The sequence below is a fragment of the Leguminivora glycinivorella genome, chromosome 2, assembly GCF_023078275.1.
Source record: "Leguminivora glycinivorella isolate SPB_JAAS2020 chromosome 2, LegGlyc_1.1, whole genome shotgun sequence".
NCBI classification, from domain to species: Eukaryota; Metazoa; Arthropoda; class Insecta; order Lepidoptera; family Tortricidae; genus Leguminivora; species Leguminivora glycinivorella.
In genome coordinates this window covers 7,839,959-7,856,968 of record NC_062972.1, presented here as the reverse complement: position 1 = coordinate 7,856,968, position 17,010 = coordinate 7,839,959, and the positions used below count along the sequence as shown (strand labels likewise).

General features: G+C 34.7%; 1 protein-coding gene across 5 annotated transcripts in view; it reads left to right on the top strand.

Moving 5' to 3' along the window:
- LOC125236104 (homeotic protein antennapedia) overlaps positions 1 to 17,010 on the top strand; it is a 253,715-nt gene that overhangs the window by 152,310 nt on the left and 84,395 nt on the right. Inside the window, exon 1 of one of the 5 annotated variants that reach the window (XM_048142824.1) lies at positions 3,821 to 4,207. The exons of the other annotated variants lie outside the window; for them this stretch is intronic. The gene's annotated coding sequence lies outside the window, so the exon portion shown is untranslated. Of the gene's footprint in view, positions 1 to 3,820; positions 4,208 to 17,010 lie in introns of those variants that run through there. 5 annotated transcript variants of the gene reach the window in all.

Genomic DNA, 17,010 nt, shown 5'->3' with positions numbered 1-17,010 from the left:
TTTTCAAACCTAATTCATTTTGACGAACTATGTGCATTCAAAGCAAAACTTTCCTCCGACAATCTATTTCTTGTTCAAGCACCCTTAAGCATTAATACATATAAAGGGGCAGTCGAATTGAATACATCCCCACTCCCACGGTGTATCGCCCTTTTGATTCGCCCTGACAACGCTTCTAGTGCAATCTATTCGATTGTGTCAATTTTAAATGGAATGTCGATCGAGCGACAGTTAGACATAGAAATAGGTGCCCGAATATCGTTTCCATTTAGGTATGCCTTGATACTAATTTCGCGATTGGCTAGAAATTTATGATTACCGCTTCTATGTTTACCTTCTTACACACACTACCTAGTATTAAAAAAACATTTGGGAAATATATTACTTTGACTATAAATAAAAATAATTAATTTACCTATTATATGATTGTTCTAAAAAAATATTCTCCGTCTGTCCTAAAATATCGGTTTTATATGTTGTTGCTTCAACCTATGTTCATAATGTACCTACTTAATTATAATCATGGTGTTGCAGGTGCACAGTAGGTGTATGAAAAGCAATTAGGGTAGCGCTTTATCGCGTCACTCGGAAGTAGAAAAAACTCTTATTACAATTGAAAGAAAGAAACTAATTTGCAAAAAGCCTTCGAGCTACCTTAAGTCCCAGATATCACGCAACTGTATCGATTACTCCGTTCTTTATTTATAGTCGGACTAGGTTTTTACCGCGGCTTTGCTCGCGTTAAATTCTAAAATTGCAGAAGACTCCATGTATACTTCCACCCACCATTTTAGGGAAGTAAGGGGTTAGAAAAAGACAAAAAGTAGCACATGTCACTCTCCATTCCTTATACTATCTACACCTTAAAAATGACTTCAATTAATCGCTCCGTTTTGCCGTGAACGACGGACAAACAAACAGACACATACTTTCCCATTTAAGTATAATATTAATATGGATTCTTCTTGCCGTAGCGGAACAATCCGGAACAATAGCAACATGCAAATAACACCAATTAGACACAAAGAAAAATGCAAAGACGAATTCAATTTAAAATGAGATCCGACGTTCCGCCCCGTCCCGTGTCGATCGAGCAAAATTGAAAAAGAGAAAAAACCGTAGCACGGAATAAATAAAAATAGAGAGATCCCGCTACAGCGCAAGTCTCCGTTGAAATGAAAATAAAGCAAAATAGCTTTTTGTGGACGAAATAAATTAAAAAGTGTGTCGCGATTTTGCGAACAGCGTCCGGTGACGGTTGTGCAGTGTTCGCTCTATGACTATCATATTTTGTTCCTGTTTTGTTTTTGTATGTGTGGGTCGCCTGCGTTCATTTGTTTGGTTTTGCATTTTGCATGCTGCGTATTGAATTTAGTGTAGCTTAATAATCTGTTACTTCTTTTATAAATGATCTAAATATTGCGTCTTGTACAGGAACACACAAATAAAGTTGAATAATCAATCAGCCGGGTAATACTTCTATTTTACTACAATAATAAAAAGTAAAAGAGCAATTTTTTGCTGCTGCTTTTTGCTACTGCCTAGGACTAAATAGGGACTAGGTAATATAATTATTTTAGTCTACAGGAACATAAGTTGGTCAAATAAAAAATAAAGTCGAAATGTATCAGCTGGACATTACTTCAAATTACTTACCTATTAATAATTATTTTTTGAATCTTGAAAAATTGTTGTACTTTATTTATATTTGTAAGGTTATATGAGTAAAATTCATATTATAATTCACGTAGAATTCTAAATAGATCAATACATTAATAGTAAACATCCATCCAAGTATTCCATCCCCCCGCAAGATCTCGAACATGCAAACTTTTAACGCATATTAATGCCTGCATCGCCGATGAGTAGGCAGGGGGATGGCCAAATTATATTTGTGGGTCGTCACGGTAGCGTGGGGCCTAGGGGCCTAGCGACGAAAGGGCGGTGGGTTTTGGGGCCTCGGTGGCCCTTACAGCGGTTCGGGACAGAGGGGCCTTTTGTGTATGGCTAGGGCGTATGTGTAGTGCGGACTTGTAGAAAATGTGTTAGGTATTATGTTTTTGATGTTTTAGGTATAGAAAATTTTGCATGAACAATATATTTTAAGCACTTTGAATTAGATTAAAAAGAAGCCCGATCAGAAAAGTGTATTAGAAATTGAGAACAATAAAAACTGCGATAACACGTCAAGTACATATTAATGCATGTAGGTACCTAAATAGCGTTTTATAGTTATTCATATTAATGTTATGTTATATATCTATTGTAATAGCAGTAAATGTATATTTGGAAATTCTACAGTAAGAGAGTTTTAAAAGTAGGTTGGAATTTTAATGTAATTTGCATATTTTAGTTTGACTGTTACGATTTTTGTATTATTACATATTACTTTATTTATCGTCTCAAAAAAGACTTAAATAACGACAAAAAGCACATGATATAATACAATAGTAGGTAGGTACAAGTTACAGTGACTAATGATATAGTAACTACGATGCCTAACAAGTCTCGTGCAGCCGGCGTATCATGCTTCTAATTTTATCACTTATCCACGTGGATAAGACTTCTATCACGCTTTGGCAAGTATGTCAGTGTGAGAGTAACAGATGTCTTATCCACGTGGATAAGTGATAAAATTGGAAGCATGGTACGCCGGCTGGTCCGGACTATACATAGCGGTCATTTATAATCCGACCAGCACTTAAGTCGTGGGGGCAATCGGGCGCCACGCATTCCCAACATTTAGTAGTTTTTACTTTCGGTAGCTTTGGTAGTTTTCGGTAGTTTCGGTAGCTGAAACAAAAGTTTCGATCAGTCACCTTTCAGCGTCGCTTATCGTGATTTTGTCGGTTTTATAAACGGCTTACTAAATGCTAATGAAGTTTAAAGGTGTAGATAAAAAGGTGGTGAATAATTTAGTTGTATTTTTAGAAAGTTATCCACATTCTTGTAACGCTTGATAAATATTTATGTGTTAAAAAGAATTTAAGTCAACAGATGTAAAAAATATGTAACTACCTTCCTAAAAATTAAAAATAACGTAGCTAATACCCGACCTGATTGATTGATTCCTAACTCCTTATTCAGTAAAATTAAAACCACGAGTAGTAGGTATTCAAAACTTAAATTCCTATACCAAAACTAAAACTTTTCTTATTTTTAAATCAATTATCAAAAGCTAGTCGGACCATAATATGTGCAACTTACACATCATAAATTACTTTAATAATTGCAGTGCAAATTATTATGTTACAAAGTATTATGTTATAATTCCAATGAATATGTCCTATTAAATACAACATAACGTTGATGGTTATTAGTGTACGATTCCCGTCGGTTCCTAGAACGAAGAACTGGGTTAGATTTATTGCCTCAATCACATGTAATCTCATACCAGTGCATTAGACTCCTCTGAGATTATACTATTTCTGCACTAATTGAGTATCTCATATCACAAAATATACACTTATATACCCTACTATACCGTCGAGTAACTTTTCAAACTTTTATTGATAATTCACTTCACATCTATCCACGCTATCCATACCTCAGAAAACATGTAAAAAGGATTAGTACTAAGAGCAAGTTCTCATATAAGTACCGATTGTATCTAGAAATACCAATAAAATACCTAAGCACTTGAACGTCTCTAAAGATATTCGAATAGTTTAACACTTATCCAATACCTAAAGAAACCGTTAAGGCCCCAACAAAGTTGGAAGAATTTTTAATCATTGTAGGGCGGGCGGGGCGGGGGCGGCCAGCGCGGCAGTGCGCGCCCGGCGGCCGACGCGCCGCCCGCCCAGTCGCGACCGCGCCATGACGCCACGCGCGACTCTCCGCCCGCACGCGACAAACGCACGCGCGACTACGCGACTACCGAAAGTCTAGTCGAGCGCCACGGGGTGGCCGTGACAAAACTGAATAAATTCGACAAATCATTCTCCTACCTGGACCACTATATAGACAAGTGTTTTCAGTGCTTTTTTTATTTATAATTATTTTTTGTAGTACAAAAGTCTTGTAAATTAGTATTTTTATTATAAAGTACAAAATAATGTAACATAAAATTAGCAGCACGGTAGAGATTTTAGAATACGAATTAATACAGGGTCTGTTTTGTATGAATTCAATGTGATTGTAGTTTAAGCTTAATCGAGATCGGTTACCTACTGTTCATAACGCAAACTGCCGAGACATATTTAAGGTAAGTAAACACCCTTCCAAAGTGTAAATATAAACATTATAAAAAAGAAAAAAAAATTCAATAAAAATACCTGCATGACCGGCATTGCCTATATTATGGAACTTTTAAACAAAAGTGAGTAATAGTCGCATAAGCACATTACTCACGCCAATTCGCTCGCATCAAAACAAAGCGTAACAAATCATAAATATCATCAGTGATTCCCTCATATCAGCAGGGAGTGCAGTATTCCGGTTCCCGAAGACGAGACAAATATGATTTAAGTCCTCGAGCGACGCTAAATCACGCCGCGACGCGACAACACCTCGCCCCGCGCAATTCTCAAATTGTTTATCCCGCGCCTAACGATTTAAATATAGAACGAACGAATGCCGATCGAATCGAACGCAATTGTTTCTCAAATGAAACTTAGCAGGGACAGCACTGTTGCTTACAGCGTCGAAACTTTGATTAATATAGTTTAATTTAGAATTCTGCAACAAGAGGTATAGGTATATACAAAGATCCGTTCCGAATTTAATTCCCAACTACCAAGATTAACATAACAAGTTAACTAAAATTTTACGAGTTTTCCATGACAGGCGGAAGCAATGTTTTCTTACCGAACGACTATAAATATAAAAGCTACGCTATAAAACGGCGACAACGCCGCATGGCTCCGAACTAAGAAAATGCATACAAATTTGAATTCTCACATACACATTACCTAATTTGCAGCTTAATGTTTCATTAGAGGCATTCAAAGTCCATGGGAATCTCTCTAGACCCACAGAAAAAATAGAAAATAATACGACCTTATCTCGACTACAAAATAAACAATGACTTTTGACACGAAACAGTTTTAGATAACGCTCGTAACTCTTCTATTTTAAAGCAATTAGGCTTTTTTACCTTGTTACATTGATTGCTCACAAAGAATATTTAAATAAGACAAGCCGGTTTAACATCAGCAACACAGAATGCTGTATTACCAACTCATACTAATTGGTTATCGTTTTACATCTGTGGTTAATTTTAAAAGCGTTTTTATTCTTCAAACAAAATGTATTCCATCTTTTGCGGACTAATTGTTCATAACAGAAAAGAACATTGTAAATCAATTTACATCTTTTTAGCACATTTTTAAGAGACCCTAAATCATATTGGGCGTTTGTCCATAGACAAAGATTTTTTTATGGTCAACTACGTCTTTTTATAGTCTAACGGTGCCTTTGCGATCCCAAAACGGTACGAAGTAACAACCACAATGCCAGTGAATGGTAGTCTTGCGCAATGCCTTTTTGTTCACGATATTTCGTGAATGCTCCAAATTGTTTTTTTTTTTAACTTGCCGGGGTGGCCGTAGAAAGCGAGTCTTATTCTTTTTTTTCGACCCAAAAGAGAAATCTGCTGATATGAAATACTAAAGCGGAGCTTCTTAGAAGTTTAAGTTGCTCTAATTCCATATAGTTAGGCTATTGTATGATATGTAACGGACTATGATAATATATGAGCATAACTAGTTTTAAATTACATAGTGCTTTAGTTTACCTGTTATGCTATGTAATTTTTTTGGATATTAAATAGTCATTGCTTTTGGTTTTTGAAGGACTACGTTTTCCAAAATATATTCTAAGTGGTGAAACATGATTATTTTATCAATTAGGTAATTTACGACTGGCATTGGACAATATTACTAATTTATAAATCTCTCTCTCCCTCTCTCTCTCTCTATCTCTCTATTACTATTTTGTAGGTACTTACATAACGACATAAAAGTGTCTAAACCATTATATACGTATAATGCAAAATATGTGTGTTATCTTAAAACGAAACAATAACGGCAATTGAATTAAGATAACAATTTGCAGGTAAAAATATGAATGTCGGCCACACACTCCTTAATTAATAAATCTCAATAAAATTCGCCACACCATACCCTAATTAAATAAATCAAATCTACCGCCACCTACCTACCCCGTCAAACTGGTGCGGCCACATGTCATGATTTCCATACATTTGATCACAGCCGTGGCCTGCTTTTATGTCAGATTTCCTGTTCGATCGTGTCTAAGCCTCATAAATGTTTCAATTTTAATACACTTTCGAAACTTTTATAGCTTGTACGATACTATTTATAAAGACACCTTTTATATTGGGTCGCTGGTGAAAGATGTTATGGTTTAGTAGTGGAAGATGTTGATATGATTGTAATTTCAAAGTTGTTATATTTACATTTAGATAAAAAAAAAATGAATTCAAAGTGTGTAAGTAGATAAGAAATATTCTAAATACGAACCAAAAAGATGAATGAACGAGTAGTAAGTCAGTAATTAAAACGCCTAAAAACAAAAAGCAATACGTTTCAACTTTTAATTCAGATGTACATACTTACCAAAAAACATTACATATTCACACTTTAAAACGAGTAAAAAACTTAACCGCAACGGCAGCTAGTGCTATTTGTGCCTGGGCATGACATAAATCATTCTTGAAACGAGTAATTAAAATACTGGTCTACGCCAGAATCAGGCGTTTCGAATTTACGCCCGCCAGCCGAAAAACATGAAAGTGATATTGCACGAGCGTTCACAAATATGGAAATAGTGGACTGCAATTGAAATATTGTTTTGGATTTACAGTTGCGTTGTTTTCTGGCTGATGCGTTTTTTAGGATTTGCGAATTAGTTGCTGTCGTTCGGTGATTTGTAACGGGCCAACCGTGTTTTGTTTTGGGAAGCTAGAAAATAATTTTGGAACGAGCGTTTTTACCTATGAATTCTGTCAATATCAGATTCATCTACCTGAATTTGTCAAAACAAAATTTAAACGAAGTAATTAAACATTTTTATTTATATTAATTTCTTCGTTACAATATAACTGACTACTTATTTCATAATATTTTCAATTTAAGATGACACTGCTATTGCTACACACAGATTTAGCATGGTCCGCCTCTGTTTTTTTCAATTTGGCATACCTAAGTACCTACTTTACTACAATAAACGTACTATCACATTTAATGATCAGCTTGTAATCGAGACAGTAATAACCTCGATCGAGTGTCGTTCGTGTGTCAAACGATCATGATCGTGTTAATAGTTTACGACAAGTCGTCGGCATCAGAAGTGTTTAATAATGAAGCACGAAAGCATCTTGTCGAGCGGCCATCGTGGAAATTACAGGCCAAGTCCCACTTAATAAGCAAGGTAACTTAAGGTAGGGTGTAATTTTCACTGCTGGCAATTTCATATCGTATTTATCTTTATGTTGCAAGTATTTATGTATATTTTTTTACATTTATAGTCAACAATTATGTGGTTCATTTCAGAATTACCAGCAGTTTGAAAAATAGTGAGAAGTCAAACAGCCTTTGTCACCTACTTAACGGATGATAATTATAATCTGCAACAGCTGTAGCTAGACGGCTTTGACTTTATACATTACAATAAAAGAAAATAAAATAGTTTCTATAAAAGTTTAAGCGACAATAAGCTTACAAAATAATTTTATAAATGCTGCGAGATTTAGAATGTGCTAAAAAAATCGCTTCAAACGTTTGTAACCTTTATAAGACCTGTAAAATGAGCAATTTTATAATATTAATATGCTAAATTAAGGTCAGTTACGATTGTGTAAAGGATGCACTAGAAGTGCGTTCTAAAGTGGCCGCTGTCGTGCGTTAAGCTCTCGTTTCTTGCATCAAAAAAAAATCAAATGATAGTTTAAATTGGCCTCCCTAGACAACATACTCGTACATAATTATGTATTACACAAAATAATGTCGCGGCTGCACAAAAAAGTGTTTTGAAAAAGTGTGTGTCGTGTTTGAAGGCTCTTACCTACGTTAGAAAGTGAAAAACGAAAATCATTTGCATGTAAGTCTCTAAACGTCTGTAATCTTTAAAAGTGCTGTAAAACAAGCAATTATACTGCAAACTGGTTGTAATGAATCGTAATCCACTGAACATTAAATTTAAAATATATAAAAAAAAAAATATACTGTTATAATCTCAATATGCCAATTAAGGTCAGTTACGAACTTACGACTGTGTAACTAACGGCGCGCGGCCGTAAGTGCGTCGTGTACAATATGTTATTTGTATGTCTTTCCCATCACGGAACAATGGTATTCCGGACCTTTGGGAGGCGTGCGCGGGGCCGAAGCCAACACGTAGAGGCCCTTTCGACACTTTAATGAAATGTAAGGGGTACACCGAGCGGATGTTGTCCTTGCCCGTATCATGGGACACACGCAGCGGCAACACCCGCCAGGGTGTAAGGACTATTTGAGAGTTAATGGAATCTAAAATGAACTGGTCTATTTTGATGAAAGTGATGGACTAAATACTGGGCTATGGATAAAAAACCGGACGCCTGCCTAATAAAACGGTATCCAATTTTATTTCCGGCAGACGGTGACTCGTCCCCACAAGATGGGCCCCCACAAAAAGCGACATCCAAGATGGCTCAAGGGCAACACCGGTGTGAGAACTCAAGGGTGTCGAGAGGTGTACACCGCTTTCTGCCCAGTGGCTGTTAAGCCACTGTACCAACTCGCGTCTTATGCAAATTTTCACTTCCACCCCTGGGGCATGTAGCCCTAACGACTCCACTCTGGACGGCAAGCCAAGGCAAGCCAGAGGTAGAGAGTACTGTCCCACCCACCCGCCTTACGGGTAACAGAACTCCCCAGGAGCACTCGGGTACGTGGGGTCGCTGTTCCCCAACAGCTCGCCACAAGCTGCCCTGTGTTGACTGATTGCACTGGTAAAACCAATGGGCGATGGGGTCGTCACATCCCTACGCCATTCACATCCCTACGCCATATAATATGTTATTAATTATTATGAATTGGCCTACTATCTAGAAGATAAGTACATGAAATAAAGTTCCGTCTAAAAAAAGTTTTTAAACCAGTGTTTAGCCAGAAATCACTTATACATCTTGCATTAGAAATTGCAAAACAGAAATCATATTGCTCTAAACGTCTGTGATTCTTTAAAAGGCCCGTAAAACAAGCAATTACACAGTTATAATCTTAATATGCCAATTAAGGTCAGTTACGGCTGTGTAAAAGGCGCGCGGCCGTAAGTGCGACGTAAATTGAGGTATGATGTCATACATAACTACAAGCCTGCTAGGAGTTATGGAAATTTTAAGGAATAAAGACATAATACGACCTACCAAAAATGTATTTGCTTCCTGTCTTGCTACTTTATGTAAGTACGTAATTACAAAAAAATGTGCCGCATCTGACAAAAAACCCTATTCGTGTTTGGAATCATTTATAAATCTTAAGATAAAGCGTTAGAAAGTGCAAAACGGAAATCAATTGCTCTAAACGTCTGTGATCTTTAAAAGGGCCGTAAAACAAGCAATTACACTGTTATAATCTCAATATGCCAATTAAGGTCAGTTACGGCTGTGTAAACGGCGCGCGGCCGTAAGTGCGTCGTAAAGCGGGATTTAATGGGCTGCCGGCTGCCGAGGGAATCCCTGTCTGAGCTATGGACTTTTACTGCACGCTTGTTAGTATGAACGATTTTTATGAAAGTTTTGGGGAAGAAAGGTAAGATGGGAGGTACAATTAGGTATTTAAAAGAACGTGTACATTTTCAGATAGTTAAAATATTTGTCCGCTAACCAACCAAAATCAAAAGGCAAGTTGATCTGTCACTGAGCGGCCTGTCTTTAACCTTCTTATTTGATAGTTTACTGTTGTCATTGAACCTCAATTGGGATAAGGTTTTTGAGGGTAGATTTTGCTTCCATTTATTTAAATACTTACCTGAAGATACAGAGTATAGGTTTATCTTATCATTTCTTTATTGCAATAATTTTACATAGGATGAAATTAAAATACATATATTATGAATTTAATTGCCCTGCGTTAATCTATGAAGTTTTAACGTAATAATATCAACATTGTAGAAACGATCGTTTGATGAAAAAATAAAATGTAGGATTTATTTACACAATTGAATGGCGTTTATAGCTGAAATGTAAAATAAACGTGTTTTTTTTTCTAACAGCTTTTTATTTTGGTATTCATACAAGACTTTCTATGGATCTTACTTTTCCTCTCACGTTGCAATGTACTTTGCAAATAAGCGCCAAGTATATTTATCGCTGTAGACAAGATTGTCTCATAGGTAATGAAGTCATGTATCTAGTAGGTATGTAGAGTTGTAGACGAATAGGACGCTCGCGTGACTGACGGAGGAATGCTTGTGCCGAGATAACTATGCAACACTTTAAATATAATGTAACCACTTAGAACTACTTAAACAGACAAGTTACAGCTTTATTTGCTATTACTAGTTTAGCAAGCATGGTTTAGTTAGATGTATGTACATACCTAGTTACCGCGGGTTTTTGGAGGCATATTTTTTTACGCTAGCCAAAAACTGGGTGAAAACTGGAAACTAAAATTATTTGATATTATCCATGACCAGTTGGAGTTTACTTCAACAATTAACGTGATTTAATTTCCTAATTTGATAATAAAAGTCACTGGTCATATATCAATAATTAAAATATTAAGTTTTAATAACATGAGCACAATAGTTTATTCATTTATTACTGTTATAAATTCAATGAAACTTGTATAATTTTAATTTAAACAAAAACAAATTGCTAATTTTATTGCTGTAGTTATACTTTATGATAGGTACCTATCTTTTGTGTAAATATGAAAAAGAATAATTAAATTCTTATTTTATATGGAACGTTACTACAATACATTATGTAAGTCCACCCCATCCGTCATTCCTGGCATTTTTAAAATAACTACATAGATAACAAAAAGAAATACCGATATCTTCAAGCACACATTTGCTTTTCATCCAACCAAATCCACACAATTACCGAACTTTGCCTGTTTCACTTCCGAGCACTTTCTAACCCTTTCAAAAACAATCCAACCCTCACACGCTTTTTCTTTCACATACATTCCCCAAAAAGCACCGATTTCAGATCCCCGCAATCCAAGAAACTGTGCAAAGCTGTATAAGTAAGTAAAGAAATTTTCGAGACTGCTTGCTATGCAGGGCGCGGCTGGCCCTGATTTTTGCCGTTGTCGACACTGGGAAAATGTATTAGTGGATTTAATGCCTACGAAATAAGACCGATCGAACCGAACGGAATTCGCTATTAAGAGTTACATGGTTCTGCTTGGGGTTGCTTGGAATTATTGTTTGAGTCAGTTAATTTTATCTAGGCGTGTTTACAAATTGCATCACTTAGACTTTCAATGGCTAATGATTAAAAAATTATATAGGGTAATTTATAAAACTTACCTATTTATTTAAATATACCAATTGAGCTTTTAAGTAAAACACACTTGATTAGTTTTCTATTTGTTGATATAGGTAGGTACAATTTATATTCCGGCCCCTTAAAGTAGGGAAATTAATATTTACAATATGCAATTAAGACCTTTAAGAATTAATTTTTAATAGGTATTAAATTATCAGGCTATAGGTATGTCAAATGGTTTTAATCAAAAACTTTTTACTTATTTTTTTAGGGTTCCGTAGTCATGAAATTTGGTACCAATATGTATATCAATCACGCCAACAAAGTGCAAAAATAAAAAATAGAAAGAAATGTTTTATTAGGGTACCCCCCCCCCTACATGTAAAGTGGGGGCTGATATTTTTTTTTCATTCCAACCCCAACGTGTGATATATTGTTGGATAGGTATTTAAAAATGAATAAGGGTTTACTAAGATTGTTTTTTGATTATATTAATATTTTTGGAAATAATTGCTCCTAAAGGAAAAAAAAGTGCGTCCCCCCCTCTAATTTTTGAACCATGTGTTTAAAAAATATTAAAAAAATCATAAAAGTAGAACTTTATAAAGACTTTCTAGGAAAATTGTTTTGAACTTGATAGGTTCAGTAGTTTTTGAGAAAAATACGAAAAACTACGTAACCCTACACTGAGCGTGGCCCGACACGCTCTTGGCCGGTTTTTTAAACGCACTTTACCTTGCGAATATACGAGTAGGTAAAACTAGTATTCTAATCAATATAGAAATTAAAAGTACTATCTAATAACATGTTCACCTGCTGCCGTAGAATAATTGTGACCATACCAGGGACAAAAATAAATAGGTAGGAAGTGGCCGGCTTATCGCTAAAAGCGATCGATGTCAGCGCGTCCGTTAATAAATGCCTAATGACTCATTAGTAATGGAATCGCTTTACAAATATATACAAAACACTAATTTATTCTTTCCCGCGGATAAATGTATCTCTGTATGGTATTTGTTTTTTGTATCGCCGATTTATTGACTAAAAAAGTGTTTTCATTTTTTTTTAAATGAGGTATATGAGAGGTATTTAATTTATGTTCGTAACTCAGTAGAAAACATTTTATCTTTCTAACGGTAAATCTTCCGTTGCACATACATTTTTCAGTAAATAATGAATTATTAGCCATTTAAATAATGCATGATAATAAAAAAAAAATACTACCACCGTATTTAAATAAATACAACACTTGGTAAACATTGCACATAGAATAAAGAAACTATGAATTCTAATGGTTTTAGCATAAATATAAAAGATATATGATAATGGATTGATAAAAGCTTCTACATAAAGTAAAATAAGTCGGTATAAACCAGCACTGTATAATGGCATGTGAATCTTACCAGTAGTATAGTAATTAGTAGTAAGTAGGTAATAAATAACTCTTTATTGTATATAATAGTATATTGTGCAACAAGGGGGTAAGGGGGACTAGTGTTAATAACTCGCGACATCCGCAGGCTGGAGAGAGACGCTGGACAGGCTGGACGAGTCTACAAAATTCTGAGCTCCTGAGTTATACCACATAATATTTTTCATCACATTTGAGAGGAAAACAGAGAAAAAAAATCATCAGGCAAAACTTTCAAAGAATGGCGGTGTTGTACTGGCTGTTGCTATGGCAACGCGGTCAAGCGCAAATTGAGATGGCCATCACAATTTCCTGCCAGATTGAAAATTATAACTATTTATTAAAACAAACTGAAATAATAGTAAAACATAAATAAATTTCACTTTTCATACCGTATATTTTTTATAGCTTAATAATCAAATTTTAGTAGTGCAAAAAAATCCTTGGCTGATTGAAACATCCTTTGCCTGAAGTATTGTACGGATTGTATTAGTTTTTAAAACTAAATCCATTACTCCATTGGTAATAAAATATTACATTATTCTTCAGTACATACACGTAGACGCAATGAGCCCTTTAAACAGCAGATGTGATGAAAATTCATTAAAAATAACATTAATGAGAAGTGAAGTACAAAGACGAATGTATCCCTTTAGAGGACTTTATGACACCAAATTGCACGTCACCAAAACTTATACAAAAAATATGCAGAAATTATATCATATCTATGTGCCATAGCAGACCCTTCATTTATACTATATCATTGAATAACTGCCCTATATCAGTTTCATACAACCTTTTCATAAAACCACTTGGTGGTATACATAACATATAATATGTATACGTTCTCTCGACAACTATAGAACCAGATTTTGTTTCTTGGCGCTTTTTGGTACATATTTTTCAAAGCGTTTGGAATTTTGGATCGACATGTGCGCCGTGCACCTTTAACATTGCTCCTAAATTCTGACATGAGCTAAGAAAACAAACGGAAAGACTTTATCAGCCTATCAGTATGTGGGATCAGCGCGTGCGCGGAATGTCCGGACGATTCCAGATTCGCGATACAGTGTCAATTAGTATGGGAAATTAGTAACGTGCACCTTTGCTTATGAGCAATTACAAGTTACCTATTACTGGCAGGAAACTATGGTCGCGCGATAATTGATAAAACATCAGGCCGTCCCAAGAATCTTATATACATACTGGATGTTGCACGCCGAACATTACTTTGAAGCCAGAAAATTTGACCTTGAATTACGTCACGCCGGTCTTGCATCTCTTTCTTTAGGGTGTCCATGATTAAGCATACATTAGGGATATCCCGCGGAATTTGACGTATTACATCTCTCGACACAGGCTTAAAACCTTTGAACCTCCGTTTTAACAATATTCTCAGCTTGATATGATATTGATATGTGTTAAAATGTCAAATATTAATATTAGCGCCATCTAGCTGAGCGTACCCCAAAGGTGTATCGCCATCTAGCTCACCGTACCTTTTTCTGTATGGTTTTGAGGTACGTTTTTTTCTTAGACTTTATCTGTCTATACGGAGTTACATAAGTATTTGTCTTTTACTAACTGACACCTGTGTTTATTAAAGCATGCAATGGAATATATATTTTAGTGTTTTGGTCACTTTAAACCATCACAATAATATTTTGGTAGTAACTACTGGGAAAACTAATCCCAGTAGCTATCAACCCCGGTGTGGCAATTAACAATGTGGGGGAAATCCCAGTAGTTAGGACAGGTAAAAACTTGGTGGTAACTAGTGGGAATAGCCACAAAAATATAAGGAAGTATTTGTCAATGGGGAAATAATGAAATACTAGGACGTTTTAAAACAGTATCTTTATTTTTAAGCGCCGCCCCAAATCTCAAGGAAGGTGGTTCTCAATTCGTACGTATTTCAATTCTCTTCGCATGTATATATGTATCTCAATTTAATGTTTATGCCACGATATATCCGTCGTTACTGGACTGATTTTTAAAATTTCTTTCTGTGTCATAATCTTCAGGCTTAAAGTGCAAATCTGCAAATTGTCGAACGCTCTGAAACATTTCCTTTTATAGGTACAATCGACAGCCAATGCTGCCTCCTTCCTTCATCTTTTGGAACACTGAAAAGTTTAATATTATTCATGTTAATTGTAAAGACATAAATTATATAAAGTTGGTATTACTATTATTATACTGTGATATGAACTATGAACATAGAAACCGTACCAAGTTGATAGATTTAGCTCCATTCAATAAGAGTAAATACCATGCAAGAAAAAAGATTGGTCACCCTAGTCGTAAAACCACACATAGGTTTATTTTTCTTTAAGAGGGCTTTCGTGTTAAAAATAGTGAAATCGCAACCGAGCGCTCGATCATACTGTGTGTGGTATCAAATTAAAGGGCTTTGCGAGTAGTTTATAAATATATATCACATTATAGGACTTTTTCTACTTGGTATATAGTATGAATTTTTTGAAACGAACGTTTCTAAACAAAGGCATTGTTCCTTTTGTGTTGAGCAAGAGCTTCTGTTTAGGCACGTGCTAAGACAACAAGTTAATTTAAAAAGCAACTGTATCCTGATAATTGTAAGGTTCAAATCTGTGCAGGAGCAAATTTGAGATAGATTGTTTTGGAAATGTGAAGCGATAGACCACACCGGTATAGTTGCAAGTACACAGCGCTTCTAATACTTTGATACTTGGTGGTGGTGGTGTAAGTAATGAAACACGTAGGTATATCACTGTTATTTTTTATTAATGATTTTGTTAACAATCAACAATTGTATATAGCAATATATAAATAATTAATTACATAAATATTAGGTACAAGTCTATAGACATACACATTTTTTTCGTACTGTATTATTTATACTTTGAAATTTAGATTTATTGTATGTAACTAAAGTATTTATTTTATTTGTTTTTACTGTAGTTATTACAATTTAATTTTTTTTATTGATTTTTTTATATTCCTAATTGTTAGACAAACATTCCTAATAATTTAAATTACGGTTTGTTTAGTTATTTATGTTATTTTATATATCAAGACTTGTACCTAATATTTATGTAATTAATTATTTATATATTGCTATATATAATTGTTGATTGTTAACAAAATCATTAATAAAAAATAACAGTGATATACCTACGTGTTTCATTACTTACACCACCACCACCAAGTATCAAAGTATGTATTAGAAGCGCTGTGTACTTGCAACTATACCGGTGTGGTCTATCGCTTCACATTTCCAAAACAATCTATCTCAAATTTGCTACTGCACAGATTTGAACCTTACAATTATCAGGATACAGTTGCTTTTTAAACTAACTTGTTGTCTTAGCACGTGCCTAAACAGAAGCTCCCGCTCAACACAAAAGGAACAATGCCTTTGTTTAGAAACGTTCGTTTCAAAAAATTCATACTATAACAAAATATGAGAAAATGTCCAAAAGTGGTAATAATTGTACCGGTGAAGGCTCGTTTTCAAAAAATTGGCAAAAATCAATAATAGCAATTTATATTCACTAAGGCATAACAACAATTTAAGTAAACGTTGCAGATTAATTTAGTATAAAACTTACTTCGATGTGATGTAGATTTTCAAAGAAATTGTCACTTAATTTTAGGTAATTTCTGAAAAAAATTGAATTCGCCTTAGGCTAGTTTACTCTTTTTCAAAAACTTAAAATAAAAATCTAGTCTGAAATGATTGTGGTACAGGATATACGAATTATAAATTTACCCGTTTTAATATTCAAAATTGTCCAAATTTTACAAATAAGATCGACTGATTCAGCTCTATATGTGCGTTTTTCTAAACGTGCATTAGAGAAAAATTCATAATTAATTTAGTGAGTTAGTTTTCAAAAATCCAGTCTTATAAAAATCAAGATAATAAGATGCTCTAACTGGAACTTGAATTAAATAAATCTATTGGATAAGGGAAAGTGTAGTATTTCACCGACTAAAACTATCAATTTTACATTCTTTTGACGTTTTTTTTGAAAGCAGCCTTAAAGGTCATATTTATCGTTCTAAACCTATTCGTGGGAATTTTGATATAATTTGAGACAATGAAAACAATATAATGATAAGAACTAACCAAGATTACAAGCAAAATAGAAGAAAATTTATTGCCAGT